A 21,883-nucleotide genomic window follows, 5' to 3' on the forward strand; every position below is an offset into this window, starting at 1 on the left:
GGCTTCAATTAATGGCTTACTTATAAGATGAAAGAAGACAAACAATGACCTTGAGCTAAAACTACATTGTTTTATAACTAGAAAGAGGCCACTCATTTGGGAGCAGAATAAATATCTCCTAAGGACTTCTCTAAGTAGTGCATAACAATTCTGTGCCAAATACTAATGTGTTTATCTGTGCATAAAAACACTACTCCAGAAATTATGGTGAACCTACCACTATAATATATAATGAACCAATAATACAGCAGCAAGCAAATATGTTCTACTTACCTGTAAAAAGCTTTATTACAAACTCCTGGAGAGCCTGAGTGACATTCAGCCAACCCGTTCGTGCAGATCTTTATCGTGGACAAGAAGAGAAGCATATAATCTGCCTTTCTGGTAAGTGGCCTTTGTTTAGCATAAAATAAAATGAGAAATAATCTGTGTGTGTGTGATTGTAGGTATGAGAAGTGACTGAACACTGAGTTACTAGAAAAGCCCTTTTTCCTACGTAGATCTTAATTCAAAATGTCTTAGGGTCCCCAAACTGTGGCCCTTGAAGAGCTATTTGGCTACATGGTCCTAGCCCTCCTTCTTTCCAGTTGGGAGATGTGAACAGATAGGAGGATGAGGTGAAATGAAGAGCAAAGGGAGACCGTGGGGATAGATCTTTCCTAAAAAAGGGCAAAACACTGGCAATAAAAATATACAATTTACTTTCCTAGTGCACATGAGTAACCTCACACATGCCAACAGTCTCACTGAAGTAAGAGTTATTCACGGGTATAAATCATTACAAGATTGGGCCTTTAGTCTTGAGTTGATTGGGAAGCGATTCTCTCTCCCTACCTAAAAATTTTTGAGGAAAATTAAATTCTTTGAATTTTGGTTGGGTTTCCTCAGAAACAAATCTTTTTCTTTTTTGACAGGCAACCTTAATTTTAGAATTTCCTAACTTTTGAGTACTTGACTTTGCAACCTTATTGGTTTTTTAGCACATTGTTTGCATGTGCAATACATAATATACTAGAAATTTAATAAATGCTATAATAAAAATTTATATTCCTGGCATACCCTATATACAGGATCAGATATTTTAAAACTGTGTTTGTTCAAGCCATAATGGATGAAATTATCCTTACTATTGCTAAACAAAGGTCTGGCATCATTCACAGGATAGAGCAAAGATGAAATTTTGTGTGTCATAATAATGCATATCAAAATAATTATGCAAAACTCACCCATAATTTTAAATGTCACTAGAAATGTATAATAATTAGAGCAAGATCTGTAAAAGACACCTCGCAGAAACTAAAACCTGAGTTTTAAGGAGTGTGATACGGAACCAAAATGAAGTAACTGAAAGTACATAAGGGAAGCACAAGAAATTGGTATAATAGGCATTAGACACAATGGTTGAGATTTTCAAAACCAAACAAGGGGATTTCGACGCACGTCCTCTATTAATTTGATTCCTTTATACAACCTTGAAAATCTCAACCATATTTAGGGCCTAATGCTGCAACCCTCATGTAAGAAGCAGTGAGCTGGAGACTTTAAAAAGTAGAAGGAGAAACAAAACCTGGCTATGTACTTAGTTTTTAATACACACTTGCTCTGCAAAGGCGGCACCGCCTTGGTGGCCGACTCAAGCCAGCCCTGATTTACTGAAAGAGGAGCCCTGTGCCCCACCTACTCCCTGGGCCTAATTCCAAGATCATTCAAGGCAATGGGAGTCTTTCCATTGACTTCAATGACTTTGAAACAGGCCCTCAATCAGCGGCTGAATTGGGGCCCCATCTCTGACGCTGCCTCCGGTACCATCACTTCTGATGGCCATGCCAGTAGGGAAGGTGTGAAAACACAGAGCTGGCTGGCTGGCACAGATGCTGAGCTGGACTTTACTTAAACAAAAGAGACAGAAGCAAAGATGACATCAGCAGTGAGTCTTATGTTCTTATGAAAGGTTAAGCCAAGAGATAACTACATCAGCCCCCCAAAAGGCAGATGTGCAATCGGTGCCTGTTTCTTCACAGAGACGCTGCTGCTTAGCATGCAGTGGCAGCATCGTCTCATCCTCTCCCTTTTATGCGCGAGATCCTTTAACTCAGGCCTACTGGAACCTACATTTCATTTCTTAGCTCAAGATTAGTTCCGGTCTGACACCAGAATGCCTGCTGCAGAGAGCACTGAACGGGACAGCTGCTTTTCCCTTCAACCGGGCTTGCTTTTAACACACACCTTCCCCTCTGATGTAGCAGGAGTAACACTGCTGTTCACTGCCAGCATCCTGCCAGAGGAAGAGCTTACCTTTACATGGAATAACTTCCGCACATTTTCCACCAGCTCAGACACTCATGCCCAGGAAATGCAGAGCAGGCCGTAGCCCTTCGTCTTTATCTCTTTGTAATGTTGGAGATATTTAGGTAGAGTTGTTAATCATCTTCATGCTTAATATAAAGACTCTCAAAGGGGAAAAACTTAGCCACAGGCCAGGAACTGGTATTACAGAATTGCTGAAGTTAGAGAGCAAATATGGTGATCATATGTAGATCAAGAACCTGTTTACATCCATCCTTTTTTGCTTCCACTCTCATGCTATCATATTTATGTGGAGTCTCATGGGGACAAGTACTGCACAATAAATGTGCCTACATGAAAAACCTACAAGCTATTTAGGTTTTGTTGTCTGTATAACCACTGAGATCCTTTCTGAACAATTTTCAGTGGAAGAGGAGAAAAGAACAGCAGCAGTCTCAGAAGGATAACTGGTTCTCATATATGAAAGGAATAAGTAATCCCTTTATTTTGTAAAGGATGAGCAACAATTACTATTAGGAATCTCAAAGCATATCGTGTGAGAGGCAGTGCATATGGCCACCACATTCCCCCATGAGGCCTGCAGCAACTGAGAAAGCACCTGCATTGCGTGTCCGAGGATTACAGATGCTGGTGGGGTGGGTTGAAACTGTCCCATGTGCCATGGTAAACTACTGAAAGCTGGAGGAATTACTGGCAATGTCAGAACACTTGAGGAGTGAACTGGAGGTATGCAATTTGGATCTGGGCTTCTTTTGTAGGACGTGTGTAAGTTGCCATCGGCATGGACTGAAACTGTAGCTTGAATAAAGGCTTTAGAAGCTACTCCGTTACTGATGTGAACTCCGTAAGACTTCACAGCACCTCCGTAGTCGTTTCAGTTTGTCCTTGGCATGTTCCGTGTTTGTGGCGGGGGGACGATAATATTCAAATCTTATCAAAAACTCTTTGGACCTAGAAATGCCAGACTGAATTAGCTCCTACGTTTGAGGTAGTTTCACAGCTTCAAAAGAGATGAAACAAAAAGCAAACCTTATTGAACACCTCAGTGACACCCAACATGAAAGAGCAAGGAAAGGAAGGGTTATTATTTAGATCTATCACATTTTCTGGGTACAGAAAAGGAGAGAGCATGCATGACCTACTTGCAGAATTAGGAATTATCAAGCAAGCAGGTTTTAGGAATTCAGGACCAAATCTGAACTCAAAAGCTAAATCTCCACACAACTCTGCAAAAACCTCTCCTGTCTGGTGACCTCTGCCTAAAATACTGTACGGTCATTTGAATTAAAAACACTCTTCTCCCCAACTTGACTTCTGATAGCTTTCCTGGTTTTAGTTATTGCCCAATCACGTCACATGGTTTCTAAGATGCAGGGACTACAGTTTAAGGACATCTAGAGCCTCCTGCAGACCCACTTGGTGAGACACTGACTACAGCATCATTCATTCCTCCACAAAAAGAAAAGGAGGACTTGTGGCACCTTAGAGACTAACAAATCACAAAAGCTTATGCTCAAATAAATGTGTTAGTCTCTAAGGTGCCACAAGTCCTCCTTTTCTTTTTGCGGATAACCCGGCTGCTACTCTGAAACCATTCCTCCACAGTATCTCTGCACTGAACAACAATCAAAGCAGCAGGCCGTGCAGGTGTGAGGTCCTGCTGGGATGGGACTAGGACCCAGGTCTCCAGGGTGCCTGATGCTGCCACACCGCTACCTAGCAGTTGTAGCAGGGCTGCATACATTATTGCCACACAAATACTTTGGAGATAAACTCTGCAGGAGGTACCACCTTGGACGGCTGGACAGCTTCTCTCATGGCCCCTGATTGATCCAGGCGCCCTATTTAAGCCCAAGAGGAGCTCCCAGGCAGTGTCTGTGCAATGAGATGGACTCTCATGCCAGCCGTAACACCAGACCTGCCTCTCAGCTCACTCTTGGACTCCTGACCCCAGCTCGGACCCTCAGCTTCTGCCCTTGAACTCTGACTCCAATCTCGACCCCTGGCTCCAGGACCTGGGATCTGACTCCATCTTTTTACCCCTGGTTTTGGTATTAGAGTTTCATCTTCAGCTTTGACCCTGAGCTTTGGTGCTTGAACTCAGTCTCTGGCTACAGACCCTAACTTTGCTCCTTGAACCCTGGCTCCCTTTCTTCCCCCCTGGCATTGGTACTAGGACCCCAAACTCGGGCTACCGCTCTTACATGCCGACCCTGGTTCTGACCCCCAACCTAGCCCCCGGGATTCTGGCACGGGCTCTGACCACCCTGCTCTGACAGCAGGGAGGTCCATTTTCCTGGCACTCCATGCCATGCCAAACAGAAAGGAGATGGTGTAGAAATGTATCGCCCCCTGCTGGGGATCAGAGGAATGACAGATAGCCGTTTCCAACAAACACTGCTCACGCAGCTCAGCAGCAGTCCCAGCCAGCAATCTCTCCTCCACAGCCAGCGGCTCCATCTGGGAGGGATGCTCTACGCACACTCCTAGCCCAGAAAGAAAAGCAGAACAAACATGCAGAGAACTCTAATTGCACCCCTGCTTCGGCTGCGTGTAGAAATGTGAAGAAATCACTGCATCTGTTGTCATACAGTGATGGACGCCTCTTGGCAGTCACACCATGGATCGAACCAGTGACTTCCTGACCTAAAAGCATGAGCTGCAAGATCTTAAGCCAAGACTGTATAGCGAGGGACTCTATCAAGTCATATCCTCTGCAGATCAGCAGAGCGGTGGACCTGTAACGCACACTAACCAGAGGGTTACAACAGCCCCTTGGGTTTGTGGGTCAGAAATGACAGTGAATGGTGACACAACATACGGGAAATAATGACCAGAGGGACACCAGTAAACAACTAACTTCTAGAGAAGAAATCTCTGAGAGAAGCAGATGCTGGACAATACACCTGAGCTGTAAGACATCCATGCCAGGAGATCTGCATATGTCAGGGAGAAGCAGTCAAGGACTTGGTTAAGAGTTTCCTTATTCTTGATCCAAGACACCTGACTCTAGCTCCCTGAGGATGAAAGTGTAAAGGGCTGGTCCGAGAGGGTGAAAAGTCTTGATACTTGAAAATCACAGGAGGAGATGTTGAAAATGTGGAGGGATTCCCCTGCCCCTTTCAGAACATGCCCCAGGGGTCAAGGAGCAGTCCTCTCTTTCAACATCACCTTTCATCTCCTAATAGGCTTTTCATCTCCCAGTGGAAACTCTCTTAGCCCTAAAGCTTCACTGCTGATACCGAGGCCCAATACTGAATGTGCAGATTTTTGAGACTTGCAGTGTTGCAAACTCTGGAACATCTCATGGAATTCTGGTATTTTTCTTAAAGCCCCAGCTCCTAGAGTCATGTGATTATGTGAGAATCTCCATCCTAATTTAAAATAAATGAACAAAAAAACAGCAGCTAAAGTTTACAGCCTCATGGTTGTGGAGACAAGCTTGAAAACATGAATCCAAAAGGCTCAAGAATCAGAAGGCAAATAAAAAAGAACCTGAAGTTTATTATTTTTAATCCAACCTCATGATTATTGACTGCTTTGGGTGGGCAATACCAAACATGCAAAAAAATCCAATCTATACAAATAAATCCTCTAACTATCCAACTGCATTTGCACAACAAAAGATGTGCAAAACTTTTGAGACACACAAAGCCATAAGCACAGCAAACCACATCTTCACAAGTATGCATGTGCAATTTTGGAGCGTGCATATTAAGAAATATGGTTAAGATGGCTTACGAAACTTGGCCTTCATTAAAAAATTAAACTAAGGAGAAAACCGGGAGAGGAAATGAGATTCTCCTATGTTCCCTTAAATATTTCTGGGAAGGTTTATCTCCAGTGCCCTTTGAAGTCAATGGGAGTTTTTCCCCACAGACTTGGATGGGCTTTGGATCAAGCATATGATCAGAAGGATTTCCTTCCGTCATCATCCTCCAAACCTGCATGGTCTTAAGGGACGGAATTCATTTTATAGCATGGAATCCTCAATTTTCTAGATAATGTTCCCCTTTCTTCCACAAGACAACAAATGAAAATGGAGGTATCCCCTATGCATTTTGTACCGCCTCTATGGACTTCCCCCTCCTTACGGCTATCACAAAGGGAATCCTATACATATTTGTAAAGTATGTTTTATGTATTTCTGTTTAAAATGTTAAAGTCGGTTTTCCTTTGTTTCAGTTTCCTACACCAAGCTGTGATCCATGCTGACTGAGGGACAGACTCTAAATGAGTCAGCTGCACTAAACACAGATAGGAAAAGTGGTTTCCTTAGCAACAGGAGATGTGTGAAGAGGGGGGGAAAAAACGGAATGGCTTTTTCACTGTAAACAGGTTTGTTCTCATTTTAGCGACCTTCCTGCAAAACTGCACACAGAAGCTACTGACATTTTCAATGGTTTAAGTAAGATTTCTTACTTGGTTGGATGTTTGCAGTTTTGCTTGGGGTGGGCATGGGGTTAATTTTTATTTTGTAATTAATATTTCAAAGCAGCAAACAGTGTGATTTTAAAATAACAAAATCTGAAGTGTGGAAATGTGTTCTGACGTCTGGCGACAAAGAAAAATGAGAGGTGTTTTAAATCAATAAAGTCCTTATATCAACATAGCCACAGTGCTGCAAAGCCCTTTTTGATTATCCATCAGAAGTAGATTATGACTCTTCTACAGATCAGGAAAGGAAAATGTCAGGAGTGTTACTAGAAATCTAGCTGATGTGATATGCATTCAGGAAAAATCCCCGTTCCGGGGGATTGGAGATAAACCTCTGGAGATTCCAAACGAAACTGAAATGGTCCTGCAAGTTTTTTTTTCTTTTCCTCCTCTTTCTCCTGAAATGCTTTTCAAGGAAGAAAACCACAACTGAAACCCCTTTCTGTGTGCATTGGAATCAGTACCTTCCCATCCATTGGATATCCCTAAGCTATCTAAAAATAGAAAGGGGAAACCCGCCTGAGATCAAAGAGGTTCATTTACAAAGCACAACACGAAGACCGCCACAATTCTCATTCTCATCACGTCCGCAGTAGTCGGATGGCAAGAATCAAACCATTACTTTGAAAATGTAGGAATGTATTTTCTGCCTGTCACCCTCACTGGATACCAGCTACAAGTGACTTCTCCTGGAGCTGAGTTAAAAATTAAAAGCGGCAAATAATGTATTCAGTGAATGTAGCCTTTATTCTTCTACGTGGGGGGGAGAGTCTTGTCCTCGGAGAGTCACGGGTGAAAAAATGCAGGGAAGATCTGGGGAGCTAAGACATGAGTGACACAACCAATGACAGGAAAGCCTCTGCACCCACTCTGCACAGAGCAATGGCAAAACAAGCACCAGCCTACCTCCAATATTCCAGCCAAGAACATCCCCCAGAAAAGAATGGGAAAACACCGAGAACACTGAGTATATGACATTAGAAATGGGGGCAGCAGATCCTCACCCCTGCCCCAGCCCATTTACATCCTGCATACAGGGGCCAGAGCAGTGAATAGGGGCCCCAAATGTCCCATATTTGGCTCCAGCGCAGACACAGGATGCGGAAGAAGCTGTAAGACAAGCCTAGGCGCCAACTCCATGGGTGCTCTGGGGCTGGCACTGCCAATATGCTCCTCCCCTTCAGCGGTTCATTGGCGGGCGGGAGGGAGGCACTGGGGGGGGTGGAGGGGCAGTGTGGGTTGGAAGAGGCGGAGCAAGAGTGGGGGGAAGGGAGAGGGGTGAAGTGGGGGCAGGAAGAGGCAGAGTGAGGGTGGTGCCTTGGGAGAAGGGGCAGAGCCGGGTTGGAGCACCTCCGGAGAAAGCTGAAAGTGGGCACCTGTGCCTCCAAGGACCTCTTTGCAAGCCTTGGTTTGGAGGCCGTGCTGGGCCAGGAGGGGCAGGTCAAAGGAGGGGCCACAGCATGCAATGCTGCAGAGATACTGTACAGTCCTGTGGGCCATTGGGCAACCTGGCGAGGTTGCTGTAACTCAGAAAGGCCCCCCAAGGCTAAATTACTGTGGGGACCATAGAGCTGCCCTGGGAGGGCAAAAAGGTGACTCCTTTGCAATCTTAGAGGTCCAACAAACAATCTTCTCCAAAAGAGTCCAGTGAACAGACAGCACCCAGTCTAAGCCAATCTGGAGCTTTCCATCTATCATAGACAGATTATCAGGGTTGGAAGGGACCTCAGGAGGTCATCTAGTCCAACCCCCTGCTCAAAGCAGGACCAATCCCCAATTTTTGCCCCAGCTTCCTAAATGGTCCCCTCAAGGATTGAACTCACAACCCTGGGTTTAGCCAGCCAATGCTCAAACCACTGAGCTATCCCTCCCCCCTGATTCACTAGGGCTTGGATGGCCCATGTAATTGGTAGGGATATATCTCTCTAGCCAGAGTCTTCACAACCATAGTCCATAATACCCAAGCACCTCACAAACACCGAGTAATTTAGCCTCACAAAACAACTACGAGTTAGGGGAGTATGAAAAGCCATGGAATTAATGGGCAGGAGAAATGGAACTATGTTAGCAGTGCTGGTGTCTGCAGGTAAGGTTGGAGGGGCAGTACGAATTGGCCTGCATTACCTGTGCTGTAGATAACTAAAGGATGGCATTTTTAAGGGCTGACAATCTGGAATCTTCACAAGTACAATAAGACGGACAGCAAAAGGCTCCATCTCTAGCCAAGGGTGGTTGAGAAGGAGCTGAGGACAGTTAGCCCCCATGCGCTGTCTAGCCTTGTGGTGCAGCACAAGGAGACAGCACGTGCACAGGCCCAATGGACACTGCTACCGAAGTTCTCTGATCAGCAGCGCAGTGATGCAGATATACTTACAGCACCCACAGGGACACTATTCAGAAAATTTAGAGGACTGTAAGAACAGCCACACTGGGTCAGAACAATGGTCCATCTAGCCCAGTATCCTGTCTTCTGACAGTGGTTTCAGAGGGATGGACAGAACAGGACAATTTATTGAGTGATCCAACCCCTTTCATCCGGTCGCAGATTCTGGCACTCAGAGATTTAAGGACACATGGGGGTGAGTCCCTGACCATCTTGATGGAGCTATTGATGGACCTATTCTCCATTAACCATCTAGGTCTTTTTTTAACCAAGTTATGTTTTTGGCCTTCAAAACAACCCCTGGCAAGGAGTTCCACAGGTTGACTGAGTTGTGCAAAGAATTAGATTCATACAATCATAAACTTTAAGGTCAGAAGGGACCATCAGGAACATGTAGTGATTCTAGTCTGACCTCCCAAACATTGCAGGCCACAGAACCTCATCCTCCTCTCCTGTAATGGACCCATAGCTTCTGGATTAGTTACTGAAGTCCTCAAATCATGATTTATAGATTTCAAGTTACAGAGAAACCACCATTTACTCCAGTTTAAAGCAGCAAGTGGCCCCATCCCCATGCTGCAGAGGAAGGAAAAAAACCTAGGGTCTCTGCCAATCTGACCCAGGGGAAAATTCCTTCCCGACCCCAAATATGGTGATCAGTTAGACCCTGAGCATGTGGGCAAGACCCACCAGCCAGACATGTGGGAAAGAATTCTCTGTAGTAATTCAGAGTCCTTATGTTTGTTTTAAACCTGATGTCTATTAATTTCACTGAGTGACCCCCTCCCTCACTTCTTGCATTATGCAAAGGGGTAAATAACACTTCCTTGTTCATTTTCTCCCCACCATTCTTGATTCTACAGACCTCCATCATAAACCCCCTTTGTCGTCTCTGCTCTGACCTGAACAGTCCCAGTCTTTCTAATCTCTCCTCATCTGGAAGCTGTTCCACGCTGCTAATCGTTTTTGTTGCCCTTCTCTGCACTTTTTCCAATTCTAATAGACCTTTTTTGAGATGGGACGACCAGCACTGCAGGCAGTCTTCAAGTAGTGGGTGTACCATGGATTTATATATTGGTATTATGATATTTACTGTATTGTCTATACTTTTCCTAATGATTCCCAACTTCTGTTCGCTTTTTTTTACTGCCGCTGCACACTGAATGGATGTTTTCAGAGAACTCTCCACAATGACACCAAGATCTCTTGCTTGAGTGATTACTGCTAAATTAGATCATGTCATTTTGTATGTATAGTTGGGATTATGTTTTCCAGAGTGCGTTACTTTGTATTTATCAAAGTATGTCATCTACCATTTTGTTGCCCAAATCACCCAATTTTGTGAGATTCCCTTTGTAACTCTTCACAGTTTGCTCTGGACTTAACTATTGAGTAATTTTGTATCAATTCTGCAAACTTTGCCACCTCACTGTTAACCCCTTTTTCCAGATCATTTTTGTGTAGTTCCCCTTTTTGAAGTTAAATGCTACTGTGATGGGTTTCTTTGGTATTCCCCCCATAAAAAGACATTAAATTTAATTACATTATGGTCACTATTACCAAGCAGTTCAGCCATATTCACCCTTGGACCAGATCCTGTGTGCCACTTAGGACTAAATCAAGAAATTGCATCTTTCCTTGCGGGTGCCAGGACTAGCTGCTCCAAGAAGCAGAATTTATTGATCTCTAGAAATTTTATCTCTGCACCCCATCCTGAAGTGATATGTTCCTTGTCAATATAGGGATAGTTGAAATCCCCCATTATTATTGGGATTTCTGTTTTCGTAGCCTCTCTAATCTCCCTGAGCATTTCACAATCACTGTCAACATCCTGGTGAGATGGTCGGTAGTATACTCCTCCTCCTATACTCTTATTATTCAAACATGGCATTTCTATCCACAGAGATTCTATGGAACTGTAATTCATTTAAGATTTTTACTATATTTGACTATGCTTTTTTTCCACATATAGTGCCACTTCCCCACCAGTGCGACCTACTGTCATTCCTATATATTTTCTACCCCCGAATCACCTTGTGCAATTGATTATCCTCATTCCACCAAGTTTCTATGATGTCTATTATATCAATATCCTCATTTAATACCAGGCACTCAAGTTCACCCTTCTTAAGATTTAGACTTCTTGCATTTGTATACAAACACAACATTTGTCAATATTTAGTTTTCTGCCTTCATGTGATATAATTGAATGGGATCTTTTTCATTTGACTGTTTCCTTTCAGTTCCTACCTGCACTCTATCAATGTCTAGCCTCTCCTCTTTACAAGGATATAGAGTACCCTCTTTAATCAATCCTCCCCTACGGGATGTGTCTGTCTGAACCGTGTGCTCCTCCGCACCTGTCGGCTTTCCCCAGCCCTTAGTTTAAAAACTCCTCTATGATCTTTTTAATGTGACATGCCAGCAATCGGATTCTGTTTTGGTTTAGGTGGAGACCATCCTTCCTGGACAGGCTCCTCCTTTTTCCAAAAGCTTCTCCAGTTTCTAATAAACCAAAATCCCTTCTCCCAGCACCATCGTCTCCTCCATGCACTGAGATCCTGCAGTTCTGCCTTTCTAACTGGCCCTGCGCAGGAAACTGGAAGCATTTCAGAGAATGCTACCATGGAGGTCGGGAACTTTAATCACTTACCTAGCAGCCTAAATTTGGCCTTCAGGACTTCTCTCCTATCCTTCCCTAGGTCATTGGTACCTACATGAACCACAGATACTGGCTCCTCCCCAGCACTGCACATAAGCCTGTCTTAAGAGGTCTGCAACATCGGCAGCCAGCAGGCATTTCACCATGCAGTTCTCCCAGTCTTCACAAATCCAACTATCTGTATTGCTAATGATTGACTCTCCCCTTGCTATGACCTAACTCTTCCAAATAACTGGAGTTCCCTCCCCCGGAAAGGTATCCTCAGTATAAGAGACTACTATGACATCATCTGGGGGGTGGGTCCCAACTATAGGATCATTTCCTTCTGTTCCACTCTGATGTTCTCCTTTCCTGACATTTTCATCCTCCTCAATAGCTCACAGGCTGTCAGACTGGGGGTGGGACCGCTGTACTGTGCCCCAGAAAGTCTCATCTGTGTACCTCTCTGTCTCCCTTAGCTCCTCCAGTTCAGCCATGCTGGTCTCCAGAGCCCATACACGGCCTCTGAGGGCTATGAGCTCCTTGCACCAAAAACACATTTGCCACCTGCCCACAAGGCAGGTAATCACACATGCTGCAGTCAGTGCAATACACTGAATAGCCCCTACTCTGCTGCTGGACTTTTGCCTGTATTATTTTTCTTCTTACAGGGTTTGTTTGTTCTTTGTGGGTTTTTTGTTTTGTTCTGTTATTGGTAAAAACAAAAGTGTTTGCCATTAATGTCTTACCATGTGTAAATTGATCACTGGCCCTGAAATTTGGGGATAATAATAAACAGTTCATCATGAAGCTAATACACACTGGCCTGAACTTTTTTAGTTTTTTTCAAACAAGCTATTACAGCCGGACGAAGCGTCCGGTGAACATCCCATTTCTCAAATGTAGCTCCTTTCTGTGCTCACAACAAAGCGACTTCACTGTTTATAAATGTCTTCGTTACTAGAAATTGCTCAATGGTTTGTGTGAACATATTGCAGTCTGTGGACATGGGTGCAAGTTATTCACTGCAACTCTTGCTTTAAGTATTTGCTGCAGTAAGCAAGTTGCTGTATGTACAGCGTGAGTGGTCACCTACTCACACGCTATCATTTCTGCTCCCTAACTGGACGATCAAAACCCATGAAGAACTTTCAAGACTTCCACACAAACACTTCTGACCCAGCTATATATGCACATGGGTATTTCCCATACTTTTGCACCATCTGAAGTATGGGGAAAGTTCAGCTTATGTATCTACATACTAGTTTTAAAGGCAAGATTCTGCCCACAATTTGCAGTAAAGAGGAGGTGCACACAGTCTGGCTGTAAGTGGCTGTTTCCAACCTTCATTTTTTGTTTTTCCCCACAATTTCTTCCTTGTTTTCTTCTTGTGGCTTCAGGGGAAAGGGGGAGCAAGGGTGGGGCCTCGGGGCAGAGTGCGGGCGGGACCACGGATTGGGGAGGTTTAGCCTCCCCTGGCCTATTATACCCACTGCCCATGACCTGTGGTTTTATTCTGACTTCTCTGTCATCTTTTAAAGCAAGGGTGCAGATTTAAGTTCACACCTGATCCAAATTTTGTGGTTAATTAGTGAGTTGGCTAATCCACTGGAAGCAGGCATACTTTAAACATGTGTGAGTAAATACTGAGTATTTCAATCCCATCTCTCACTCATTTGAACTCTCGCCGATATTTACAAGAATTAACATTTTAGGCATTTTAATTACACTGCTTTAGTCCTGAGTATCTCAGGTATTTTCAGTTCATCAGACAGATGATATTTAGCTCATCTATACACACTGAATGGCTTCTGTTTCCAATCACACTGACGTTAACTTGCTTTGATTTTAACTAACTCAGCTAGTCCCTGCCATTGAGCGCCTATCCTGAAACCCAAGCAGCTATGAGATTCTGCATCTTTATGTCGGACTCCAGGACAAAAAGCTAATATCTGCAAAACTGACAAATTTCACAACATTCACTCTAACATAGCCCCAATTTTATTTAATGCCACTGCAGTGTTGTTAAAGACAACGTGTCTAATGATATTTATGTGCCAGAATCTCATTACAAAGAAAGGAATAGTATCAGACTGGTCGACATATAAATCTCAGCTGCCCTCTACGTATTAAAAATGTTAATTCTTATTAGAAATGCTAAATGGCTTCACAATAAGTAGTGAATCTACAATAATTTGGAGAACTTTGTTTACATTTTGCCAGAAGTCCCCTCCTGCATTAAAACCCACAGGAAAGGGGCTCTGTGGGAAGAAATATCTGGGATTTAGGTACCCCCAATCTAGGTGTAGGTGCTGATCTCTGGCACCCAACCCACAGCTCGTTGGAAGCATGGGCAGTCTCAGTCTCCCAGGGGAGAAGTTAAAAAGCCCTTCTGCAAGATATCTGATCTGTATTTCACAATACCTTACAGGGAAAGCTTGTGAGCTGACTGCTGCCCCCCTGGTAGCCACTGGCAAAAGAGGTTAGTCCAGGAGAGGGAAAAAGTATTTCACATGTATTTCTTGAGGATTCCTATCTCAGCTGGAATGATAGGGCAGTTTTGACACTAAGAAGAAGACAGGCATTGACAGGTTATCTCCCTGACAAGACAGTTCTTCCAAATTCTCACAGCTATAGAAATAATCCTATTAGCCCTTCTTCTCTCCTAACAAGTTCTTGTACTTGTTTGAGTGGTTTTATTTTCAGAAGGTTTTTATTAGTTTACACATTTGGAACATTTAAGTGTCTAAGAGACCCTTTGTTTCCATACTTGCATTTTTTTTTAAAATAATCTGTATGACAATCTTTGACTTTAATTTGGTTTTCTCTGGGAAATAAGACAGACATTCTAGCTAATTAAATACAAGTTTGGAGTTTGACTGGTTGGTATATTCTTAGAAGTAACTGACATGGATTTGTAATTACAACATTCATAAGGATCCTTAAATGGCCCCCTCAAGGATTGAACTCACAACCCTGGGTTTAGCAGGCCAATGCTCAAACCACTGAGCTATCCCTCCCCCCATATTGTCTTTTGAAATATGTTCTTTGCACAGATAAACACATTTTTTAAAATAGAGCAAATGGGGAGTCAGACAGTAGAGCTAGAGGAGCAGGAAAATGGCAGTAGAAACCAAATTCTATCACGTTTCATTACATGATATTTCACACAAAAAATGTGGTATTTTGGCAACTCTGCATGTAGTAGTCATACCGGCTCTATTCCTTGAACCAGACTCAGAAGTGCCCAGTGCCAGACCTGCACAGAGGGGTCACTGGAATGCCCCCTTTCTGCAACTGATGCTCTCTGTGTAGGCAGAGGTTAGGCAAGGATAACATAGATTGGGCTACTCCTGGTCTACACCACTCAGGTATTCCCCTTCATCGGGGGAATCCCTTGCTGTCCACCTATGATATCTTTAGACCCCTAGAATCACAGAATATCAGGGTTGGAAGGGACCTCAGGAGGTCATCTAGTCCAACCCCCTGCTCAAAGCAGGACCAACCCCAACTAAATCATCCCAGCCAGGGCTTTGTCAAGCTGGGCCTTAAAAACCTCTAAGGAAGGAGATTCCACCATCTCCCTAGGTAACCCATTCCAGTGCTTCACCGCCCTCCTAGTGAAAATGTTTTTCCTAATATCCAACCTAAACCTCCCCCACTGCAACTAGGAGACCATTACTCCTTGTTCTGTCATGTCATCTGCTACCACTGAGAACAGCCTAGCTCCATCCTCTTTGGAACCCCCTTTCAGGTAGTTGAAAGCAGCTATCAAATCCCCCCTCATTCTTCTCTTCTGCAGACTAAATAATCCCAGTTCCCTCAGCCTCTCCTCTTACGTCACATGGTCCAGCCCCCTAATCATTTTTGTTGCCCTCCCCTGGACACTTTCCAATTTTTCCACGTCCTTCTTGTAGTGTAGGGCCCAAAACTGGACACAATACTCCAGATGAGGCCTCACCAATGCCGAATAGAGGGGAATGATCACGTCCCTCGATCTGCTGGCAATGCTCCTACTTATACAGCCCAAAATGCCGTTAGCTTTCTTGGCAACAAGGGCACACTGTTGACTCATATCCAGCTTCTCGTCCACTGTAACCCCTAGGTCCTTTTCTGCAGAACTGCTGCCTAGCCATTCGATCCCTAGTCTGTAGCGGTGCATGGGATTCTTCCGTCCTAAATGCAGGACTCTGCACTTGTCCTTGTTGAACCTCATCAGATTTCTTTTGGCCTAATCCTCTGATTTGTCTAGGTCCCTCTGTATCCTATCCCTACCCTCCAGCGTATCTACCCCTTCTCCCAGTTTAGTGTCATCTGCAAACTTGCTGAGGGTGCAATCCATCCCATCATCCAGATCATTAATGAAGATATTGAACAAAACCAGCCCCAGGACCGACCCTCTTGTGCTCCCACCTGATGCAACAGAGGTGCATTAGGAATGAAGATCTAATCCATAAAGTTTTACCCAGCCCTGTCACGTGGTATGTTCAGGAGCCCCTGCATCTACTGTGCTCTGCACAGCTTAGATTCAAACAGTCCTTGCCACTACAAAGGAAATTCTTGATGGCTAATGGGTCAGATCTTCAGCTAGCGTACATCAGCAGTGCTCCACTGATTATCATGTTACCTTTTAATTAAATGAATGGAGCTGTGCTTCTTTACCAGCCTGAGAATCTCACCCAACATGTGTGAACTCAAAAACTGTTCAGACATTTCCCCAAAACCTCAGATCTCAAATGTTACGCCAGTGAAGTAGTACACATGAATTGGTAGAAAGATGCATGTTAACTGTACAGAAAGGGTGCCAACAAGCTGTAATTAAAAATGCCAGAAAATCCCAACTGACTGAAATTAAAATGTTATCAGATTAGAAATATGTACTTTATTTGTTGTTTAAAAGAAAAATACGTCTGGCATGTAATCACTTTTGTACTGCACTGATACCAACCACATGGTTAGTGCATATAGCTAGGAAATCAGTGGAGTTTATCATTAGGTATCAACAGTGGAAAACTAAGGACAGTATGCAGTAATTCTGCAGATACAGTATTCTGATTTAAGTGTAATTTATGTCTGCTCATTTAGACTGCAGTTATTCCAAATACCAGATGGTTTTTAACTTCTTTAGTCCTACATAAAAATGGTGATTAGTGCACATTATATTTATTTTGTGACTGTAGAGGAAATGTAATCCAGCTGAAGTCAAACCCTTATGGCAACACAACAGGAATTCTCTGCCTACACTTTACCGCTAGGAAGTGAAAGAAAGATCTGTTTTGTTGTTCTAACATTCTAGTTTATTGCTGACATTTATTATGCTACCTTTCATAAATGAGAGGTAAAGGTGCAGCAAAAATCAATGGTAATAAGAACTAAACTACACTTATATTGAACAGGAGCAGAGGGGTATTCTGCCTTTGATTAATTCATTACTAAATAGAATATGAAAAATTATTTTCTTACATTGTTCATAAACAATATAGTACTGTATGTGGAAATATGTGGACAATGAAATACTGGCTTCTTCAACAAAAGGACTTTGTTAATGGAACATTTAGATTATCCTAGCTACACTGTTGCAGTTGCAGCTAGATGCAATCTAGCTGCCACAGTTCGGGAAGGTGGATTACCTACATCAACGAAAAACCCCTTCTGTCGATATAAGAAGTGTCTACAGTGGCATAGCTGCATCTATGTTGTGTAGCTATGCCCATATACTGAATAGCAAGTTAATATCTTCAACCTAGGAGAGATTCCTATTCCTTCTACAACACATTTTTTAGGGGGTTACAAAATTAGATGCAACAAAAACACGTCTGAAAAGGTCCTATTAGCTCTATAAAAGGCACTTCTAAAAACTCTTCCCCTTGGAGCACAAGTTCTATTGACTTTAGTTGCTTTGGAAAAAATCTCCTTACTATCTCCAAACAAGTCTGAACTCATCTTCACACCTCCTATGCCTTCACCACTTTTATTCCTCTTGGGGAATGAACAGACCATGCCAAAGCAGAGAGTCTGATCAAATTACAAAAAGCGCCTATAAGAAACAAGACATGGAGATTCTAAGATATATGCCTCCCTCTGTAATTCAATAGTATTAAGGATGGGAACACAGTAGGATAAAGACTGGGAGGTGAAAACCCTTGTACTTTATTATTTAGACAATGCATGAAACATTGCTGTTTTGATTAATCAAGCAAAGTATTTAAACCCATGCTTAAATGTAAGAACCTGCTTACGTCCCATTGAAGACAACGGAGCTTAAGCATGCTTCTAAAGCCAAGCATATGCTTATGTGGTGTGTGAAGTGAGGATGGATTATTTAAGGGTTTAAGACCCAAGCCTACAAGTGACCCCTGCAGGCAGACCTTTGCAATGAAGTCAAAGGGGCCTTACGGGTGCAGGGGTTTGCTGTTGCCGTTAGATGAAGGCTTGTGTCAGATCCTTCATGTTCTCGTCCTGTGCCTTGCTGGACCTAGCCATCCTTTGATGTACATGTGCAATAACCAATAATAAAGGTTTTGCATGTGTTTAGAGGGGCAAGTGAGCCCCATTATTAGAATTAATATATCAATAAATTACAGAAATCATACATTGGCCCAGTGCTCGCCTTTTGCTGCCAAAGAATATCTTTGTGTTGGCAGAGCTTTCCTCTTGTAATTAAACTGAGTCCATTCTTGAACCCGTTCTATCTGGGAATGAACCACTGAACCATAGATCATCAGTGCAAGCTGTCGCATTTGAGACAGATCAGTAATACAGTTTGAGAAATAGATGCACTGATGAGGCATTGCTGAAGGAGCTCTCCTCACTATTCCATGAAGAAAATCAGCCACGCACACCATATTAAAAGCTAATTTCCTGATAACCTGGTAGGAACGCTGACGCTAAATCAGCATTTACATTTCCAGCTGGGGTATTCAAATCCAGAATCAGTGAGGCTGCTGAAGACCTGCCAGTGATGCCAGTGGACTGAAAGGGAGATTCCAACCCTCTGCGGTGGCACTGTGACTTATGCAGGCAGTCATACAGATATACATACACTACTAATTCCTGCCAGGCCTGGTCCCTGCACTCTGCCTGAGCGAACGGTTGGGTGCAGAGAAATTGTTCAAGTCATTCTGGAATCTTCCAGCATATCCTCGATCATATCCTTCATTAGCATACATGATCCATTAAGCAGCTTTTGGTCATGGCTGAAGGCCTGTGGCCCCAGTTACTCAGGGACCACAATCCTGCCCCTTTCCTGTTACGCCCAGGGCTACAGCAAACCTGTGATGCATGATGCAGAAAAGGTGCAAAGGCCCCCGGTTCCTGATCAGTGGCAAAACAGCCCAGGCCCTCTATCCTTAGCTGTAAGATATGGACCTGCTCCTTCCCGGTTGAACTGACAAAGCATCAATGGGGCCAAACTGTCCATCTCCTTTGCCGAGAATATCTCCACATGTGGGAGTCTGCACCAGACACGGAGCTGGCAGGTAGGCACCACTTTCCGTTCAAGCAGGGAGATGTGTCAGGGTGTGGCCGGAGCATGCTGAGCACTGATAATCTCTCTCAGGGGCACCACTGGAGTTTAGTTCAGCTGCTCTAAGCTACTCCGAGGTTCTGGCTAGAGCAGAACCAGCCAGAGAATCAGGGAGCTGTAACCAATGACCCCTCCCCCCTGGCATGTGTGAGCCCAGCTCTGTCACAGCGGAGAAGACAGACCGAGGTAAACTACTGTACCTCATGGATTCAAGTGAGCTGTAGCTCACGAAAGCTCATGCTCAAATAAATTGGTTAGTCTCTAAGGTGCCACAAGTATTCCTTTTCTTTTTGCTGTAAACTCTGCAATTTTAGTCCATACGCTTTACTGCGGCATGAGTTCAGAAGGGATTGGGTTATTTGCAGCTTTTCTTCAGTTAAGGGGCAAAATCAAGTGACTGTAATTTATACTTTGAGAGGAGGAACATATAATATGCAGCTTCTTTTGGGGGCAGGGTACAGGACAATCCTTTAAGTGTGACTGGAATGTAAGTACTTACACGTACATTTTCATTCTAAAATGTATGGTTAACTAGTTTAGAAATAAAAATAAAAAACCCAGAAGATTAAAACGGCTACTTTAATAAAAACACGGTTGAAAATTTGCTGTGTATTATTAAGTAGAGAACTCAAAGTATAGCTAAAGTGTTGTAGTGGTCACTGATGGACTGAAAGTTATTGAATAAGCCATAAATCCGAGGCTAGTTTTATTGTACGTTGTTCAAACTGCCACTGTTTCACATACCACAGCACGGAAATCATGCACTGAGTTTACAAAACAAGAATGTGACCCAAAGCCCAATGAAGTCAATGGAAAGGGCTTTGGACTAGGCTCTATGAGCAGTCAAACCTCAATCACAAAAAGTCTTTCTTTTTTTTACTTCCTAGGAGCCACCTTCCTCCCTCATCCTTTGACGATCCCTTAATAAGGCTACTTGGACTGCAGCCAGCCATGGATTCTCAGTCTCAACTGCTGTATCCCATTTAAAATCTCCGCGTGTTAATGCCAGACACTCAGGAGGTGTCAAAATTGTGTGTCCAATTATAACTCCATAACAATCATAGAGAGGAACTGGCAGATGGCTATCATATGCTTAAAGTATCATTTCTAAAGTAAAAAAAAACATTTGTTTTCCCCATCAAATTAAATATTTTCCTGTTTGAGTTCATATTTTAAGAAGAATTTAGGAAAACCTGCCGGTGATCTAGAAACATTCTGTCTTACATTGGCACTCTGTGCTTTACAGCTCTTCTTTGGGGATGGCTCTAAGATGTCCCAGATGCCAAGATGTTTTTTAGCAGCATCTGGCTTTTTGGCACACTAGGGTTGGCAGCTTCAACACTGCCAGGGGGTAGTTCTATGTTTCAAGTGTGTGACTGGGGTTGCCTTGACCGTCTACATGACATTTCTTTTTGATTTACCTTTCTGTGTGAGTGGCGTTATTTCCTCTCTGGTGTCACGGCTCATGCAATTTCAGCATGTTGAATCCACAAGGGGATCTTAAAATCGAATCACAGTGGACATCCCTGTATGATTAGATATGAAATTGTTGGATCATTCTAAACCAGGGTCATCTGTGGGTCACGAACCGCTCTTCCTGCCCTATTGCCCTTGTGAGAGCAACATGACCTTACGGATATTCGGGGGGGGGAGGGGGAGGATTTGAAATTTTTTTAGTTAACAACAAAAAAAACCAAAAACACATTGTTCCAGAAAAATGTTCCCATTTTTCAACCAACTCAGACATTTTGATGCGCCATCACTTGTAAAATGGAAATGTATGTTCTCACTTAGCTACAGAGGGGAGGGATAGCTCAATGGTTTGAGCATTGGCCTGCTAAACCCAGGGTTGCGAGTTCAATCCTTGAGGGGGCCATTTAAGGATGTGGGGCAAAAATTGGGGATTGGTCCTGCTTTGAGCAGGGGGTTGGACTAGATGACCTCCTGAGGTCCCTTCCAACCCTGATATTCTATGATATATGCACATCAGAAATCTGCTTCCTCTGATCAATCACAGCATGGTCTCATGCAACGCTTCCCAAACTGCGAGCCAGGGCTTTCTTGGGGAGACACAATGGTTCATGGGGGAGCTCTGAGTGTTGCCAGTGGGGAGGGGATTGAATCGATATGGCTGCTTTTCTTTATTTCTAATTAAGATACTATTAAACTAGGCTTAAAATCACCTGTGTCTTACATACATGTCTCTGTCTTATGTTGCTGCTGGGCTTGGCAGCCTCTCTGTGCCCTCCTCTCCTGCAAAGGGGCTTCAGCAGAGAGACTCCCTGCTGGGGGAAGCATTCAGCAGGACGTCTCTTGACTGAAAGACCCCTGCTGGAGCAGAAGGCCAAGCAACACTTCCAGAACCAGTAGCACCCGCACTTGCATTGGCTTTGCCCTCAGCCCCCTTGTTGTATGTACATGTTATCTTCATCACAGAAGGATTTTTACCAAGTGCCACGACTGGATGTAGCAAACATTTGGCTGAAGATTATTAGATTTAACTCCCGCTCTTGGGTAACAGTGTGCTTCATTTCAGCCTTAAGTATCTCAGCTCAAGGAAATCTCTTAGAATGATCAAGTGAACAAAGGG

General features: G+C 43.6%; 1 long non-coding RNA gene across 1 annotated transcript; it reads left to right on the plus strand.

The window, feature by feature from the left end:
* Window positions 1-274: 274 nt before the first annotated feature.
* LOC311526249 lies at window positions 275-21,475 on the plus strand. Its single transcript, XR_014712972.1, has 2 exons — window positions 275-384; window positions 20,181-21,475. It is a non-coding gene; the product is annotated as an uncharacterized lncRNA (long non-coding RNA).
* Window positions 21,476-21,883: the final 408 nt, after the last annotated feature.

Source organism: Lepidochelys olivacea (genome assembly GCF_965140295.1).
Source record: "Lepidochelys olivacea isolate rLepOli2 genome assembly, chromosome: 9".
Classification (NCBI taxonomy): Eukaryota; Metazoa; Chordata; order Testudines; family Cheloniidae; genus Lepidochelys; species Lepidochelys olivacea.